The sequence below is a fragment of the Triticum aestivum genome, chromosome 7D (assembly GCF_018294505.1).
Source record: "Triticum aestivum cultivar Chinese Spring chromosome 7D, IWGSC CS RefSeq v2.1, whole genome shotgun sequence".
Taxonomy (NCBI): domain Eukaryota; kingdom Viridiplantae; phylum Streptophyta; class Magnoliopsida; order Poales; family Poaceae; genus Triticum; species Triticum aestivum.
The window spans coordinates 26551522-26571704 of record NC_057814.1 but is presented as its reverse complement, the minus strand read 5'-3'; the positions used below and the strand labels follow the sequence as shown (position 1 = coordinate 26571704).

The 20183-nt window shown below is 46.6% G+C and overlaps 1 pseudogene; it reads left to right on the top strand.

Moving 5' to 3' along the window:
* The first annotated feature begins 17208 nt into the window (after window positions 1-17208).
* On the top strand, window positions 17209-18168 carry LOC123170678 (polyphenol oxidase, chloroplastic-like; annotated as a pseudogene).
* The last annotated feature ends 2015 nt before the right edge of the window (window positions 18169-20183 follow it).

The following is a 20183-nucleotide window of genomic DNA, read 5'->3' as shown; positions in this document are numbered from 1 at the left end:
AAATACAGGATGGGCTGAAGAAGATTCGGGAATATACATTGTCCACATGGTGCTGACAATGGATGGAAATATTGGTGTGCCAAGTTTGGGTAGTTATCTTTGAGGATGGTGTTGAATTCAGAAGATGTAGGGATGTGTGAAACATATGATGAAGTTCCAGCAGAACGTTGTTGAGGGTCCGAAACCGTCGTTTTTTCTTTGGAAGGAAGAATTGGTTTCTTTGATGACGATGCGTTGGCATCAGGCTTTATGTCCCAAACAGAGCGCATGTAACATATCTGGCTATGGTGACGGATCTGAAAACAAGTTGGATATTAGTGCATTAATATTTGATCTGCTTCCATTGTATAGATTGGCCTTCTGCAGCAAAAAATACCTCCAGCACCTTTTTTGTGGCTCCTTTATCTGCAAAATAGATCAATCAACAATCCTATTAGGGGCTACATTTTTCATGCAGAGAAATAACTATAGTTTTCCCAATACTGCAGTACTAAAATCACATTTATTAGGGGCAACCAGACAGCTCACTGTAAATAAAACTAACATAATCTCAAATACTGAAGTACTCTCGAAGAACTTAGAACATAGTATGCTATCAAACGGGTCCAAACTGACTCACACAGATAGACTAACTGAAGACACTGACATGCCATCACTCTGTTTTCTTGTCCTTCAACTTGTTGATGCGCTCTGAGTGACGAATGCCCATACGGATGTAGGTCTCCGCTTCAATCGGCATGGTCCTGTCTCCGAGCTGCGGGATCCCTGGACCCACAATCTGCACGTCCGCCGGCTGCTCCTGGACAACATCATCCTGCTCCTTACGTGTCGGGACAGACTTGCAGGAGCGCTCCAGCTTATGAATCTAGGGTCCAGCACCCACGACTTGGGGAAGCTGGAGAGAGAGGTACCGCCGCGTTGGGGGAATATGGCTCTAGGGTTCTTGGAGCAGTGCGCCGCGTTGGGGGGAATTGGGTGGAAGTGTGCTTGGTCTGGTGGGTAGGTAAGTGAATCGATAAAAAATAGCTTCTCCGATGGGTGGAAGTGTGCTTGGCATGGGGATGTACAGTAAATCTAAATCTTGACAGCAAGTCTGTGTAGTTAATCTAAATCTTGGTCTTTTTTTTTTAATTCAAACACGTCTCTATTTATTCATGAAAGGCAGGAATTTCTGCCGAGATAATATGAAGAATACAATCTGGAGGTGCTTGCATCCAAATTTTGCTAAGATTATTTGTTACCCCCTCCTTGGCCAACCCGTGCGCAGCGCCGTTCGCCGTTCTCCTTACCCAAGTCACCTTCCATCTTTCTCTGTTTGCGAGCATAGCCTTCACATCCTTGATCATTGGACCCAACACAGATAGATCCTCTTCCCCACTCTGAAGTTTGCGAGCCACTTCTTGACAATCCATCTCGATATGTAAGCTAGATATGTTAAACATTTCTGCGAGTTCTACCGCCCGTTTGCATGCTAGCAGCTCCATTTTCTGTGGATCCCCTCCCTGCGGGTGATAATTGCATGCAGCTCCTAGGAAAGCTCCTTCCTCGTTCCTGAAGACCACGCCCACTGCCCCTTTCTCCCCATTCTTCATGCTCGCCCCGTCAACATTAGCCTTGACCCATCCTGCTTCCGGAGTGTTCCACCGCTGCGGTCGAACCACAGCAGGAACTTTGCTCGCCTTGCCATGGACTGTCTGCCATTCCTCCATGAGCCTTCGCACCATTGCTGCTATATCTGCCGCCTCTTCTATCTTCTTTCCCTCCCGAGTATTATTCCGAGCCATCCATAAGGCGTATAGGCTCTGCACCATGATCGCTCTCTCATCTTCTGTCGCTTCCACAAACCAGCTCAGAAGCCAGTGAGCTAATGCACTCTGAGAGTAGATCGTCTCCGGCGGGATCGCCACCGGCACTCCCAGTTCCGAGTGCATGATTTTCCAGAACTTTGCGGAATGAGGGCATCTCCAAAAACGGTGCAAGTTCGTTTCCTCTCTTCCACAGGCCACACAAAATACACCTGGTTTAATCCTTCTTCGATGAAGTTCCGATCCTACAGCAAGTCCATTCCGTAAAAGCCTCCATGTATGAACCTTGACTCTGCCCGGAGCCACCGTGTCCCATAAGTTCATCCAGGCTTTATGGTTCACCACCGACGAAGATGAGCCCGACGAGCCCCTTCTAGCCCTCTTCTTCTCCATACATAGATGGTAAGCCGACCTGACTGTAAAGACACCGTTCTTCGTATAGTTCCACGCAAGATAGTCTTGTACCATCGGCCCTCCCACTGGTATTTGTATTATCTTGGAAGCTTCTTCTGGCGGAAACATATTTTGCACCTTTACTTGATCCCAACCAGTGCTGGACTCATTTAGTAAGTGCATTACCTTCGTCATCCCAGGAACAAAAACCTGGCCCAGTGGCTTCAGGCTTCCTTTGCGAGGGATCCAATTGTCATGGTGAATACCAACTTGGGAGCCATCACCAATGCGCCACACCAGCCCCTCCAAAAGAAGATCTCGGCCATGCAATATGCTTCTAAACGTGAGGGAACCCCCACCGGGGCAAGTTGCATTACGAATGGATCCTTCCGAGTAATACCTCGCCTTAAGCACCCTTGCACATAAAGAATTAGGCTCCTACAACAATCTTCAAGCTTGTTTAGCCAACAAAGCTTGATTAAACGCTTCTGGGTCCCTAAACCCCAATCCTCCTTCACGTTTTCCGGTGCACATTTTGTCCCAGGCAATCCAATGTACTCTTTTTTCACCATTTGCTTCTCCCCACCAGAAGTTTGAAGATATAGAAGACAGGTTCCCGCACATTTTCTTTGTGAGTTGAAAACAGCTCATAGTGAAAGTAGGAGTAGATTGCAGCCCCGATTTAATAAGCACCTCCCTAGCCATCTTAGATAGTCCTTGGCCCTTCCAACCTGAAACTTTCCCCTTTGCACTCTCCTTGACGTACTTAAAAGTCCCATCTTTTGATTTTCCCACCACTGTTGGAAGACCCAGATACCTCTCACTTAGAGCCTCTGAAGAAATACCGATCGCTTGTTTGAGCACTGCTTTATCCCCATCTTCAGAGCCCTTCCCAAAAAATATGGGAGATTTCTCCAAGTTAACTCTTTGTCCCGAGGCCTCCTCATAATCCTGCAAAATGGCCCGCAAGCATAGAAAATCATCTTGAGACCCTTCCAGGAAGACAATACTATCATCAGCAAAAAGAAGGTGAGTAACCGTGGGGCTAGTGCTCCCAAACGATACACCCTTAATCTTCCTCTCCTCTTGGGCATGCTTTATCAAACCTAAAAAACCTTCAACACGAAATAAAAACAGATATGGTGACAGTGGATCACCCTGTCTACACTAGTAGAAAACTGGGCTTTGGTCACAGGGCAATATTCACATTAGTCCCGGTTCAGTCACGAACCGGGACTAATGTGAGCATTGGTCCCGGTTCGTGCGGCCAGGGGCCTGCCGGGCCTCGTGGGGGCATTGGTCCTGGTTCGTCCGGCCCCTTTGGTCCCGGTTGGTGGGACAAACCGGGACCAATGGGCCTCGCTCCTGGCCCACCACCATTGGTCCCGGTTGGTGGCTTGAACCGGGACCAGAGGCTCACCCTTTAGTCCTGGTTCATACCACAAACCTGGACTAAAGGGCTGGTCCTAGTTGCGGTCAGTGTTTAGTCCCACCTCGCCAACCGAAGGGCGCTCACACCAGTTTATAAGCCCGTCCCTCTCTGCCTTGTTGAGCTCCTCTCAAAGTGAAAATAGATGCCCTTATACAGGGAATTTGACCTAAATTCACAGTAAATTTCTTTGAATTTCATAGAAATTTATTATGAATTTAGGTTGAATTTTCTCTATAGGCGCATCTATGTTCATTTTTTTATAGTAACTAAAATAAATAAACCTTAATAAATTAAATAAAAATAGCAGCAGTAAAATAAATAAAAATAGCAGCAGTAAAATAAATAAAAATAAAATAATTAAAGTAAAATACATAAGTAATTAGAAATAAAATAAATAAGTTTTTTGTTGTAAGTAGAAACAAAACAAAATAAATAAAGCAAAAGAGAAAAAAACAGAGAAAAAAATTATGCCACCTACTGGGCCACCACGGCCTGAATATGACTAGAAACCCATCCATGGGCCAGGATTCATGCCCGCAGAAGGCCCAGTAGGCCCCACAGGCAAAGAGAACGGTTAGGCCCGAAAGCCTGCAGTTGAGAGGAGCTCGAGAGGGTGGGCGCAGCAGCGCTTATAAACCACTCTCGAGCTCTCTCAAGTAGCGAGGTGGGACTAAACTTTTGACGCGGGGCAGCACAAGGCCTTTGGTCCCGGTTGGTGCCACCAACCGGGACTAAAGGGGGCATTGGTCCCGGTTCGTGGCACCAACCGGGACCAAAGGCCTTTAGTCCCGGTTGGTGCCACGAACCGGGACCAATGGGTTGCCTATATATACCCCATCGCCACAGCAGAGCACTCCACAGTGCTCTGTTTTTTCTGGCCGGCGAGGGGAGGGCATTTGGGTGCTCTAGCTCACCTCCTATGCACATGAGGTGTTCGATGAAATGTCTGAGCCACACTAGTTAATCTTTCTCCTCTCGAAACTCGACCTCCGAGCTCCATTTTCCCCGAGATTTGTCTAGGTTTAGCGGTCCGTCACGTCCCGTCCCCGTCTTCACCGCCGTCGATCGCCCGCGCCGATCTCGTCGCCAGCACCACCGTGGTGAGCCTCTTGTTCTTATCTTCTTTCTGAAAGAAAAAAATTCTTACTTTAGATAGATATTTGTCTAATTTTGTTACTTTTATTATTCCTTCTTCTTACATAGTGCGATGGTTTTGGTTTCCGCCCCCGTCGGCCCTCGTCCTGTCTATGATTCGGATGTGGTATATATTATGTTTTTATAACTATTTGGTTCATTTATTGTTTATGACAAATATGCCGACCAACGTGACATAGATTTTATTTATCTAGGAGGTGGTTGAACCGGAAATTCTAACCGACCCTATTGTCGAGAGGTTAAATTTAGTTGAAGAAGAAAACAATTACTTGAAGGAAAAAATATAAAAAAATTGAGGAGGAGAAGATGATATTGGAGTTGCATGTTGCGGATGTCGTCGATGATCACAAGATCAAGATGGATGCAATGCGCTTGAAGATTAGAAAGATTAGAAAATATGCCATTCATACCGAGGCTTGGTATCATTATGCCGTTGGATCAATTGTTACCTTGGTTGCGATTATGATCGCATTTGTTTTCGCATTGAAATGTTTTACATAGTTTCAATGTATGGTTTAATTAATTAGATGCTCTGGAGAGCTATATATATGTTGTTAGATGAGAACTATGTATGTACTTTGGTTTTAATGTGATGATGAACTTCTATTAATTTGGTCACTTAATTATCTATTCATGATGTTCTGTAATGGTTTTTGACACACTTAATTATATATAATGCACGCAGATGAACCGGCAATGGATGTACGGTGACAGACGCACCTCCGAGTACATTAAGGGCGTGCATGATTTTCTCGAAGTGGCTGAGGCAAACAAGCAGAATGGTTTTATGTGTTGTCCATGCCCTATATGTGGGAATACGAAGTCTTACTCTGACCGGAAAATCCTTCACACCCACCTGCTTTACAAGGGTTTCATGCCACACTATAATGTTTGGACGAGGCACGGAGAAATAGGGGTTATGATGGAAGACGGCGAAGAAGAAGAGGACGATGACAACTATGTGCCCCCTGAATACAGTGATGCTGCAACGGGGGAAGCTGCTGAAGATCAAGAGGAACCAGACGATGTGCCCAATGATGCTGCAAGGGGGGAAGCTACTGAAGATCAAGAGGAACCAGTGCCCGATGATGATGATCTCCGCCGGGTCATTGTCGATGCAAGGACGCAATGCGAAAGTCAAAAGGAGAAGCTGAAGTTCGATCGCATGTTAGAGGATCACAAAAAAGGGTTGTACCCCAATTGCGAAGATGGCAACACAAAGCTCGGTACCGTACTGGAATTGCTGCAGTGGAAGGCAGAGAATGCTGTGCCTGACAAAGGATTTGAGAAGCTATTGAAAATATTGAAGAAGAAGCTTCCAAAGGATAACGAATTGCCCGACAGTACATACGCAGCAAAGAAGGTCGTATGCCCTCTAGGATTGGAGGTGCAGAAGATACATGCATGCCCTAATGACTGCATCCTCTACCGCGGTGCGTACAAGGATCTGAACGCATGCCCGGTATGCGGTGCATTGCGGTATAAGATCAGACGAGATGACCCTGGTGATGTTGACGGCGAGCCCCCCAGGAAGAGGGTTCCTGCGAAGGTGATGTGGTATGCTCCTATAATACCACGGTTGAAACGTCTGTTCAGAAACGAAGAGCATGCCAAGTTGATGCGATGGCACAGTGAGGACCGTAAGAAAGACGGGAAGTTGAGAGCACCCGCTGACGGGTCGCAGTGGAGAAAAATCGAGAGAAAGTACTGGGCTGAGTTTGCAGCTGACCCAAGGAACGTATGGTTTGGTTTAAGCGCGGATGGCATTAATCCTTTCGGGGAGCAGAGCAGCAATCACAGCACCTGGCCTGTGACTCTATGTATGTATAACCTTCCTCCTTGGATGTGCATGAAGCGGAAGTTCATTATGATGCCAGTTCTCATCCAAGGCCCTAAGCAACCCGGCAACGACATTGATGTGTACCTAAGGCCATTAGTTGAAGAACTTTTACAGCTGTGGAATGGAAACGGTGTACGTACGTGGGATGAGCACAAACAGGAGGAATTTAACCTGCACGCGTTGCTGTTTGTAACCATCAACGATTGGCCCGCTCTCAGTAACCTTTCAGGACAGACAAACAAGGGATACCACGCATGCACGCACTGTTTAGATGACACTGAAAGTATATACCTGGACAAATGCAGGAAGAATGTGTACCTGGGCCATCGTCGATTTCTTCCGACCAACCATCAATGTCGAAAGAAAGGCAAGCATTTCAAAGGCGAGGCAGATCACCGGAAGAAGCCCGCCATGCGTACCGGTGATCACGTACTTGCTATGGTCAATGATTTACACGTAATCTTTGGAAAGGGTCCCGGCGAACTAGCTGTTCCGAATGACGCTGAGGGACACGCACCCATGTGGAAGAAGAAATCTATATTTTGGGACCTACCCTACTGGAAAGAGCTAGAGGTCCGCTCTTCAATCGACGTGATGCACGTGACGAAGAACCTTTGCGTGAACCTGCTAGGATTCTTGGGCGTGTATGGGAAGACAAAAGATACACCTGAGGCACGGGAGGACCTGCAACGTTTGCACGAAAAAGACGGCATGCCTCCGAAGCAGTATGAAGGTCCTGCCAGCTACGCTCTTACGAAAGAAGAGAAAGAAATCTTCTTTGAATGCCTGCTCAGTATGAAGGTCCCGACTGGCTTCTCGTCGAATATAAAGGGAATAATAAATATGCCAGAGAAAAAGTTCCAGAACCTAAAGTCTCATGACTGCCACGTGATTATGACGCAACTGCTTCCGGTTGCATTGAGGGGGCTTCTACCGGAAAACGTCCGATTAGCCATTGTGAAGCTATGTGCATTCCTCAATGCAATCTCTCAGAAGGTGATCGATCCAGAAATCATACCAAGGCTAAGGAGTGATGTGGCGCAATGTCTTGTCAGTTTCGAGCTGGTGTTCCCACCATCCTTCTTCAATATCATGACGCACGTCCTAGTTCATCTAGTCGACGAGATTGTCATTCTGGGGCCCGTATTTCTACACAATATGTTCCCCTTTGAGAGGTTCATGGGAGTCCTAAAGAAATATGTCCGTAACCGCGCTAGGCCAGAAGGAAGCATCTCCATGGGCCATCAAACAGAGGATGTCATTGGGTTTTGTGTTGACTTCATTCCTGGCCTTAAGAAGATAGGTCTCCCTAAATCGCGGTATGAGGGGAGACTGACTGGAAAAGGCACGCTTGGAGGGGACTCAATAATATGCAGGGACGGATATTCTTGGTCTCAAGCACACTACACAGTTCTACAGAACTCTACCTTGGTGACCCCGTATGTCGATGAACACAAGAACAGTCTGCGCTCCAAACACCCGGAGCAGTGTGACGACTGGATTACATGTGAACACATCAGGACTTTCAGCAGTTGGTTGGAAACACGTCTCAGAGGTGACACCACTGTTTGTGATGAGTTGTACTCGTTGTCCAGGGGACCATCTTCGACTGTATTGACTTACAAAGGATACGAGATAAATGGGAATACATTTTACACAATCGCCCAAGATCAAAAGAGCACCAACCAAAACAGCGGTGTCCGCTTTGATGCAGCAACCGAGAGGGGAAAGGACACATATTATGGTTACATAATGGACATATGGGAACTTGACTACGGACATGATTTTAAGGTCCCTTTGTTTAAGTGCAAATGGGTCAATCTGTAAGGAGGCGGGGTACAGGTAGACCCACAGTATGGAATGACAACAGTGGATCTGAACAATCTTGGGTACACTGACGAACCGTTCGTCCTAGCCAATGATGTCGCACAGGTTATCTATGTGAAGGACATGTCTACCAGACCGAGAAAAAGAAAAGATAAGGAAGCGAATACATCATACGATGAGCCAAAGCGCCACATAGTTCTCTCAGGAAAAAGGGACATTGTGGGAGTGGAGGGCAAGATAGACATGTCTGAAGATTATGAAAAGTTTCATGAAATTCCTCCCTTCAAACTCAAGGCTGACCCAAGCATCCTGATAAACGATGAAGATTATCCATGGTTACGGCGCAATAAGCAAATGACACAAGCGAAGAAGAAGTGAAGACTTTCTCCCGCAACTATTATGATGATACCATGCCAACTTTGTAACAGACGAGTATGATACCATTGTCCGTTTTGTACACGAAGTGCATCTAGTTTTTGCCATAACCCTCTCAACTTTCTTGCACATGCTATGTGGATGAAATGATGATACCATGCCAACTTTCAACCTTTTCAGAATTCATTTGAAATGCTTTTCAATTTTAGGGTCTTATAGCTCAAAATAATTAGTAATGCATGAAAAATAACAAATGAAGTCAGAAAGGGTTGAAAATTGATGATGTGGCTTTGAATGGTGCATTTTGAACACACAAAAAGTCTGGAGTTCAAATAAGTTCAAAAAAAATGAAATCCCTTTGTAACAGACGAGTTTCCGTTCGAAACCCTGATACTTCGGAAGAGATTGTCCATTTTGTACACGGAGTGCATCCAGTTTTTGCCGTAACCCTCTCAACTTTTCAGCACGTGCTATGTGGGTGAAATGATGACACCATGCCAACTTTCAACCTTTTCAGAGTTTATTTGTAGTGCTTTTCAATTTCAGGGTCATTTATAGCTCATGAACTAATAGCAAAAAGAATGAACTAAAAATAATCAATTAAAATATGCTGTTATGATCAACTAAAACAAAACTATAATATTCTTCAATAGCCAAAAGAATCAACTAAAAAGCTTTTATAAAACTCCAATAGCAAAAGGAATTTTCATAAAGAATGTTTTTGTTAGAAACTTTAATAGCAAAAAGCATTATCATAAAGTTTTTTTGTTAGAAACTAAAATAACAAAATCTGTTTTTGAATAGAATCATAAAACACAGTAATATTAAATAGCAGGAAAAAGAATCACTCCAAAATCTATTTTTATAGTAAAGTTAATCACAAACTAGTGATTCACACAAATTTCAAAGAATTCAAATTTAAACTATTCAAATTTGAAAACTAATGGCACTAACAGAAAGTTTATAATTTTTGTGACCTAAAAGCAAAAAGAATTAAAAAATAAACTTTAATAAAATAAATAAAAATAGCAACAGTAAGTATTTTGTTGTAAGTAGAAACAAAATAAAATAAATAACGCAACAAAGAAAAAAAAGTGCCACCTACTGGGCCACCACGGCCGGAATACGACTTGAAACCCGTCCATGGGCCAGGATTCAGGCCCGCAGAAGGCCCAGTAGGCCCCACAGGCAAAGAGAACGGTTAGGCCCGAAAGCCTGCAGTTGAGAGGAGCTCGAGAGGGTGGGCGCAGCAGCGCTTATAAACCACTCTCGAGCTCTCTCAACTAGCGAGGTGGGACTAAACTTTTGACGCGGGGCAGCACAAGGCCTTTGGTCCCGGTTGGTGCCACCAACCGGGACTAAAGGGGGGCATTGGTCCCGGTCGTGGCACCAACCGGGACCAATGCCCCCCTTTAGTCCCGGTTGGTGCCACGAACCGGGACCAAAGGCCGCCGCTTCCCGCCCTTTGGGCTGCTGAAAAGAGGCCATTGGTCCCGGTTGGTGGCACCAACTGGGACTAATGCCCACCTTTAGTCCCGGTTGGTGCCACGAACCGGGACTAAAGGCTTTGCTATATAAGTTCACACTTAGGAAATTTTCACTCTCACCTAGCAGTTGCCGCCCCGACGACGCCGACGACGCCGACGCCGCCAGGCTGCCCCGACGCCGCCCGCCGCCCCGACGCCGCCCGCCGCCCCCGCTGTCGCCGTCGCCGTCGCCCGTGCCCGTCGTCGCCGTCGCCGTTGCCCGTGCCCGTCGTCGCCGTCGCCGTTGCCCGCGCCCCTGCCCCGACGCGCGCCGCCCCGGCCCGTCCCCGTCGTCGTCGTCGCCCTGCCCCGCCCTTCGCCGCCGTCGCCCCCTACCCCGAGCGCGCGCCCACTGCCCCGTCGCCATCCTCGCCGCCGACCCCGCGGTCCTCCTCACCTTGGTCCGGCCGGCACCCTAGCATAATTTTTTCATATATATGCTTGTTTTTTTTCATATATATGCTTGTTTTTTTATATATATGATGATATATATGCTTGTTATCATAATTGTTTTTGTTCATATATATATATATGTAATGATTTTTTTATAGAATATGATGTTTTTTTCATAGATGATCACATATATGATGTATGCATGGATGTGGATGAAATATGATGTTCTTTTGTTCATAGAACATGATGAAATATGAACAATGCATTAGGCAAAACCTTTACTTTTTTTCGAAATTTTCTATTTGAACATTTTTTTATGAATGAGAGGAAAAAGGAAAATAAGAAGAGGAAGAAAGGAGAAGAAGAGGAGAAATAAATAAGAAGAGGAAAAAAGAAGAAAAAGAAGAGGAGAAGAAGAAAGGAATAGAAGAGAAGAAGAAAAAATAGAAAAAAATCTATTTTCTCTTCTTCTCTCCTCTATTCCTTTCTTCTTCTCCTTTTTTTTCTTCTTTTTTTTCTTCGATCTTCTCCTCTATTCCTTTTCTTCTTCTCCTCTTTTTATTTCTTCTTCGTTTTCTTATGTTTTACAGGTTTTTTGGTCGTCGTCGATATACCCCTCTCCCGATAACTTCAACACGAGGGGGGGTCGATATACCCCCTCCCCGATAATATTATTTTCCCATGTACGTATGTCGTCGTTGTCGATATAACCCCCTCCCGATAACTTCAACACGTGGGGGGGGGGTCGATATACCCCCTCCCCGATAACATTATTTTCCCATGTATGTATGTCATCGTTGTCGATATATATAACTCCCTCCCAGATAACTTCGACATGATGGACGGTCGATATTTATACCCCCTCTCGACCGTGATAACTTATACCACGGGAGCACCCCCCGGCCCTCTCGCTCGACCAAAACTCTCGAGGACACCCAAACCCTAGAAAAAAACGATGTCGGTCTCCTACCCCCTCCCGCCGCGCCCCTACCCTTGAAGCGTTGCCGAGGCCACCCCAAACCCGGAATAAGCTAGGTCTACGTTTGCACTAATATATCCACCTGCTGTCATGTTTGTGTAATAATTGCCATGTTGTAATATTTGCAGAAACAATGGAGCACGGACGAGACGAGCAAGCAGAAGAGGTGTTGGGGGACATAATCTTAGCCGGAGGTGATATCTTGTCGTATCTTAACGACAATGATGGTCTGGAAGAACAGGGTGAAGAAGCAGGCTACGGTGATCGAAGAGTGGAGGAGGAAAGACATGATTATGATGGCTCCGGTGACCCAATGCTGGTGCAAGAAGGAGCCCGTGGTGACGGCTCCGGTGACCGAACAGAGTCCGGCCAGGTAAATATATTAGTTAAGCCTGTGCTGACTAGCTAATTGATGCATTCATTGTTTTGGTATGTACACATATTAATTAACACTCGTCTTTCTTCTTTTTTCTAGCCCTCCGGATCGAGCACAACTTCGGTAAAGAGACGAGGCCCGAAGAGAAAGTTGCGCTCGGATGAAAGGTTTGAGATCACAGCAATCGCGCGCGACGGCCAACCGATTGAACCCATCTGGACAAAGGATGCATTTGCTGCTCAGTGCGGGGTTCTAGTTAGGGACAAGATCCCGATCAGCATCCACCAATGGTATAAGCCTAAGAAGGAAGACCCTGAGGTGTCTTATGTCAATGATATGCAGAAAGATGATCTTTGGACTGAGCTGAAGGCAAATTTCACCCTACCGCCAGAGGAGGATCCGGAGAAGCCAGTTAAAGAGCAATTAATCAAGTCTCATGCTCTTAAGAAGATGGCAGACCTATTCAGGAGGTGGAAGAATGAGCTGAAAACGTTTGTCGACAAAGAAGAGACACCAGAATTCATCGGCCGGTATGAGAAGATCAGAGATCACTGGCCCACATTTGTGGCCCACAAGACATCGGAAAAGAGTAAGAAGATGTCAGCGACAAACAAGATGAATGCTGCGAAGAAGAAGCTTCACCATCGCACGGGGTCAGGTGGCTACCTCAAAGCCCGGCCTAAGTGGGCCAAGGCTGAGAATGATCTGCTTGAAAAAGGGATCGAACCACAGACAATGAACTGGACAGACCGTTGCCGGACTTGGTTCTTCGGGGCTGGCGGAACCTTGGACCCTGTATCAGGGAGGTGCGTTTGGACGAACGAGCTTTTGAGAATACCAGTCAAGAAGATTCAGCAATATATCGATGCAGCGCAGGAAGGGACGTTCGTTCCAGACAGAGAGAACGACGAGCTCACAATGGCCCTCGGGAATCCTGAGCACCCTGGACGGACACGAGGCACGCCAGGCTCCGTTCCGTGGAAGGCTGGTTTTCCGGACGCAGGCGGTTACAAAAGCCAGGAGAGGAGGAAAAAAATGGAGCAGACCCAAATTCAGAAGCTGCACGAAAGGGTTCAAGCGCTAGAGGAACGAGACGGCAATCGACATGCCGAAACTACCCCCGAAGCTACCCCGCCATCTCAGCGGAGAAGCAGCGTGGCTTCCACCGAGCTGCTTCAGCCGGAGCATGTCTTGACGGCTCCTGCTAGCTACCCCGTGGATGCTATCACGGAGTCTCAACATTGCCACCTTATGGCGGAATGGCAGAACTTCAAAGTCAAGGCGGCTGTTGGCTCTGTTTTACCTCCTGAACCCGGCGCAACCTACCACTGCCGGCCGATTCCAGAAGGATATGCTAGGGTGATGGTGGATGAAATAACGGAGGGATTTGAGGACCTCCAGCTTGACCACCCTACCGGTGAAGGGGAGACTCGGCTGGGTTTAGCTCTGAAGACTCCGTGCCTATGGCGGAAGGAGCTCATTAACCTTCCGAACTGGACGCCTCCGGCGAGTAAGGGCACTCCGCCGCCGCCTCCTCCTCCGGCGAGTGATCAGGGCACTCAGCCTCCTTCTCCGGCGCGTGGCGGCACTCCGCCTCCTCCTCCGGCGAGTGGTCAGGGCACTCAGCCTCCTTCTCCGGCGCGTGGCGGCACTCCGCCTCCTTCTCCGCCTGCGCCGGCGTGCCAGAGCAGCCAGCCTCCTCCTTCTCCGCCTCGTCAGCAAGGGCGGAAGAGACCCGCCGCCGCTCCGGCTGCTCCGGCGCGTCGTAGTCCTTCTCCTCCGCCTCGTAAGCAAGGAAAGAAGACAGCCGCAGCCGCTCCGTCTGCTCTGCCGGCGTCTAGCAGTACAGCTGCCAGAGGCGGGAGGCAATACAGATTCGGTCCTTCTCTGAAGACTCCAGAGAAGTTACCATACGAGAGGACCGAGGAGGAGAACGCGAAGATCGTGCGAGCCGAAGTGAAGAACTTCTTTGAAGGGGTGAAAGCAAAGAAACATCCACCTCCGGAGGAGAAGGTAGATCCGGTGAAAGCGAAGCGCACTCTGGATGCCCTGACAAAACCACCAAAGTCTCCGCCGAAAGGCAACTATGAGCGCATTATTGCAAAGACATTTGTCGAAGCGGAGCGGTCGGGAAGTACTGTCAGTGATCAAAGGTTAAAAGAACGACGAGCTGGGAAAAAAATTGCCCAGCTCGGCGAACAAGCGAACCAATCGTGCCCCCCGCTCAAGGTGTCTAAAGACATCGTCGCTAATGATCCGAGGATGGTGGCCGGTTATAGCAATCTTGGAGATTACCTGCCCGACGATGTACATTATGAAATCATGGAGGTGGACGAACACAAATACCATTACGGGAAGCCTCTCGTCAAAGATGAAAGATCTCTAACAACGATGATGCGAAGATTACATGATTGGTACATGAAAACCTGCAGAGAGTCTGATGGGATGAATACTTTGACGCTGAGAGTTAAACCGGAGCATGACCTCGTTGGAATTGAACTGCTGAATGTTCCATTTGAGGAGTTCTTCCAGTTTTTCAATCAAAAGGCCCTCGATAAATCAACGATCACTTGCTACTGTCTGTAAGTAGTACTACTTCTGTCATTAAGTCTCTCTATATAGGTCAGCTCTTTCATTGCATGTATTTATAATTATCCTCACTATATTATGCAGATTGAAGATCGCCGAATTGAAGAAAAGACAAATCGGTGATATTGGGTTCATTAACACAAATCTCATAGATGCATATACGGTTGAAAAACATGCCAAAGAAGCCGAGGCCAACTTGCTACGATCGTTGGTATTAAATCAAAACAAAGATATAATACTCTTTCCTTACAACTTCAAGTGAGTGTTACTGTCTTGTGCATATTCGGTTTCCCTTATTAGTCCAGGTTATGGTAATGTAATTGATGACTTATGCATGCATGCGCAGCTTCCACTATATTCTCCTAGAGATTAAGCTTGAGCAGGGAGTAGTAACCGTCTTAGACTCGAGACGAAAAGATCCCCAGGACTATGCGGACATGACTCAAATGCTCGAGAAGTAAGTTAAATCGATCATTATCCACCATATCAGCAACTTTGTTCATTTCCTGATATCAAGTAATTGTTTTCTTTGTCTGGCAGGGTTTGGAGAAAATTCACCACAAAAGCTCCGGGACTGCCGAAGAAGCTGCAATTTAGACACCCGAAAGTAAGTACTATAGTAGCATGTTCCGCACATCTCCTAGTGATTCAAGCGCTAGTTTCATCAATACCATTTAGCATGCTTGCTTATCAGTTAGATTGACCTCTATTTCTTGTAAAGTGGTTGTGGCAGGAACAAGGGAATGATTTCTGTGGATACTACGTTTGCGAGTCTATCCGCCACACGACCTGTGAGCGGGGCTACTCTGACGAACAATATGAAGTGCGTAAGCAATAATATTCACAATTTTATTTTATTACCATCATTTGTGTCGAGTTTCATTTATTCATATATATATATGTATTGACCCCCTTCTTCAAATTAGATGTTTCGGATGCGGGATGAACTCCTAGCAGAAGATCGTATGCGAGCAATTCAAGAGGAATTGGCAGCATTCTTCCTTGACCACGTGATCGCTGAAAACGGAGAATACTATGTGGACCCTGTGTTCTTACAATTTAATTGGGAGATTATATTGTAAGAGATAATTATTGTATATATGTAGCCGGTAGTGTCAGATAGATATACGAGAACTTGTTGTTCGACCAATCTCTCGGAGAAGGAGAGGTGGTCGATATCACTTCTCTCTGTATGCATATGTTCATGACGATCTTCTGTTTCCTTCATTTGCTTACTAGCTAGCGTGTCTAGTTCTCTCCATACGTATATAGTACGTAGCGTCGACCAAGCACGGAGATAAGAGAGGACACTTCTCTCTATTAATTAGCTAGCTAACACAATATATGAAACACCTAAATTAACCCCCAAAACCCCCCAACCCCCCCCCCCCCTTAAAAAAACAAAAACCCCAGCCCCTGAAATGCTGACGCGTGGATGCCTATTGGTCCCGGTTGGTGACACCAACCGGGACAAAATGCCCTGCCTATTGGTCCCGGTTGGTGGCACCAACCGGGACCAAAGGCCCCCCTGCCTGGGCTGGCAGCAGCGGCCACATGAAGGACCTTCTGTCCCGGTTCGTGTAAAAACCGGGACTAAAGGGTTAGGGCTTTAATAACGACCCTTTAGTCCCGGTTCGAAAACCGGGACAAAAGGCCCTTACAAACAGGGGTAAAAGCCCCTTTTCCTACTGGTGCTAAGGCCTTTTGACGGAACAAAACTACTAGAAAAACCCCATTTAGCTTCACTGTAAATCTCGCAGTCCTCACACATCTCATGATCATCTCCCTCCAGTGAGCAGAGAAACCATATTTTTCCATTACTTGATCTAAATCTTGGTCTGGTGGGTGGAAGCGTAAGTACTACAATTAGTAAAAATAATTAACTTGGGTGGAAGTGCATACTGCAAGTCTGTGTAGTGATTCAGGGGACAGTGAAAAATGGACAGCACAAAACTGGACAGACGCGGCTTGTCAGGGACAGTTGCGGGGGAAGTGGCTGGGTAAATGCGTGTGGGACACACGGTGGAACAGGTCCAAAGGCATCTAATACAACTAGTGCTGGTAAAACGAAAGCAGGAATACAGAACTGAGACATGGAACTATACTAATAGACATGTGTGGATGACCGGTGAGATTCCGGGGACAGATGTCCTCAGGAACCATTGGGTATTTCCCTATTGGCCACCGTCAAAGACACACTGATATGTCCTAGATGTATAAGATTATATTATAGAATAAAGATTGTGGCTAGGTCTCAGTTGACTGAGACTTAACAAATCTCAATCAAGTGACATAACATATAAAAAAAGAAAAAAAAGAAAATTTTGCATGAATTTTTATGTAAGATCTCACAAATATAGCATCGACTAAAACATAACTAAGGACGCGTTCGGATTCCCTCCGCTCCGCGGCTCCGCGCCGGAGCGGAGTGGCAATCGTTATAAATCGCGGAGCTGGTAAAACGGCGCTCGCTCCGCTCCGCGGAGGGCCGCCGAACAGGCGCTAAGTCTCAGTTAACTGTGATTTACTGGAGGGAGTATATGCGCACGCGTGCGATATGAGTGTTTTTTTCATTCTCAGATGGCTGTGAGCACGCCGAAGGAATTCTATGGCGGCAAATTCTGCAGCGCCGAGCTGGACGACAAAGGGAAGCAGCAGCACAAGGTGACCGGATCGCTCGAGGTCGGGGCACACACCGCCCCGCACATATGGCTCGGCGACCTGGACCAGGCGAACCAGGAGATGGGCGACCTCAGCACGGCGGCGCGCGACCCCGTCTTCTACTCCAACCACTCCAACGTGGACCGCATGTGGCACGTCTGGAGCACCAAGCTCGGCGGCCCCTTCCTCCCCTACCAGGAGTGGCTCGACACCAGCTTCGTCTTCTACGACGCCGACAAGCGGCCCGTGCGCACCAAGGTCAGCAACGTCCTCGACACCCGCAAGCTCGGCTACACCTACGAGGAGCACGGCGAGCTGCCGTGGCTGGGGAAACGGCCCAAGCCGGCCACCGGCATCGACCGCCGCCCCGGCAAGAGGAGCGCTAACAAGGTCACCAGCTCGTCGTACACCACCGTGACGCTGAGGAACGACGAGAACGTGTACATGACGGTGGCGAGGCCGGAGGAGGCCCGGGCCGGCCGCGGCAGCAGCAAGAAGGCGCCGGAGGCGCTGGTGGTGGACATCACGCTGGACCCCTGCGAGTACGTCAAGTTCGACGTGCTGGTCAACGTCCCCAAGGGCCAGGAGTACAAGGTGGGCCCGCGGAACGCCGAGTTCGCCGGAAGCTTCACGCATGTGCCGCACGGGAGAAGCTTCGGCGGCGGCATGGCGATGATCCAGGTGTCGTACCAGTTCGCGCTGCGGGAGCTGCTGAGGACCTCAAGTCCGGCGAGAGAACGGCCAGCTGGACATCACCATCGTCCCCGTCAACGCCGATGAGGTCGTCATCGATGACACGCGCATCGAGCTCCTCTAGGACTAGGAGCACATACATAGTAGCCGAGGTGCATGCAAGTTCAACGCACGGGGCGTAGCTAGCCACGATTTTGAACCAGGGTGGTGCAATTGACATACACTTCCCCACAAAAATACCAAAATACTCCCTCGTTCTGAATTACTTGTGACAAAATGGATACAAATGGATATATGTAAAACTAAAATACTCCCTCCTTTCACTTATATAGGGCCTAATACGTTTTTTGAGGTTATTTTTGACTACGGGTTAGCACAACGATACACAAAGCATACCATCGAATTTGTATGTGAAAGAAGTTTCTAATGATATAATTTTTATATCATATATCTCATATATTAATAATTTTATTATTGGTACGGTCAAAGGCTACCTCGAAAGACATATTAGGCCCTATATGGAAGGATGGAGTACATAGAAATGCATCCATTTCTGCGCCAAGTAATTCTGGACGGAGAGAGTACTAGAATATGTAGAAAGTTAGAAACACATAAAAATTCATACTGTGGAGGAGAAGCTTGTGCTGTGGAGATCAATTAATATCTCACAAAACACTAAGCTCCCTCCTTCTTGAAAACCGGTATAGTTCTAGGAACTATCAGAATCCCTCTTTCTCCTTTTGCTTATTGAATAACCGAGCCAGAACAAAAAAAGTAGAACAGGTATAAATAAGAAAATCTTAGAAAGGGAGCGTCCGGTGAATTAGGCATTCGGATCGCATAGGGGACCCACCTGTTTGTGTCCGGATAATTGGTTTTGCTTATTGGGTTCATCTGCAGATACTTGTGGTGGCTGAGGTGTGTGTTTCTATGTACATATCAGTGCATGTGTGTCTTTTTTGTTGCTGAGATAAATCAAATAAAGTCATATTAAAGCCACTAAGCTCCTTATCATTGCATTGTTTGTGTAGAGCTGCATGCACCCATGTGTTGCTTCCTTAGGCCTAAACATGAACCAAAAGTGGGTTGTAATTTTTTTTATTGTGCCTGCCGAGTCTTGAACTCAAGAATTCTTGGCTCTAGTACCATGTAGAACTGCATGCGTCAACTATTTCATCTAAAAGCTCAACCTAATGGGGATAAGTGTACTAATATGACGTCAGTCAGATAACACCTCCCTTATAAAAATGCAAGGCATGCATGTGTCATAGGTTATGTTTCTGCATAGCTATCCATGCATCCAATACACATTAGCAAGTTATGCATGTTAGTCACAAGTTATATTTTTGCATTAGTTTGTGTGTTGTCATAGACAATATATGTGTTAAGCACTTGGAGCATACCTCAGGCAGGCGATTCATGCTTCGTAATTTTCAATCTAAAATGGCAATTCCTTATTCAAAATCTAATTTTCTATATGTCATTTCTTTCGTTATAGGTTTCATATATTTTTCATTTTTAAAATATACTAGCAAGAGGCCCATGCGTTGCACGGAACATCAAGATGCATTTATATGAGTTATTTATCTTGTGGGAGACAAAGATGAACGTGGAAAGGCCTTATCTGCAAATGTGGAGAGGGATGCGGGCATCTTTTTGCAAAATTGCCATAGTTTGCTTTCCATCCGTCTGATATAGATCGGACGGTCTATATTGCAAGATGGCAGGCGCACCATCATCACCAACTCGGTTTTTTACAAGAGTAGAGAAATAGAGAACGCTTTTACACATGCTTTGCATTAGTTTAGGTTGTTTTTTGAGAACCTACAGTTGGTATTGTCTTTTTTATCTTTAATATGCCATCGACCTCATTTATTGTTTTCCTTCATGGAGATCTAAGCCATACTGGTAGTTAAAACCAATCTACACAAGGAATTGTGCCCGTCAACTTGTAACATGCACCGCGCAGATCTCGACATGCAACTTGTGTATACGTGCGTGCTCATCCATCCTCTGTGCATGTCATCATGTAACATGCAACTTGATGCATTCTACATAGATATGTAGTCCTAGTGCATGTATAGCTAGCTAACGTATATATGATCTTTGGGTGTGCCTATAAATAGCTCTGCATTCTCC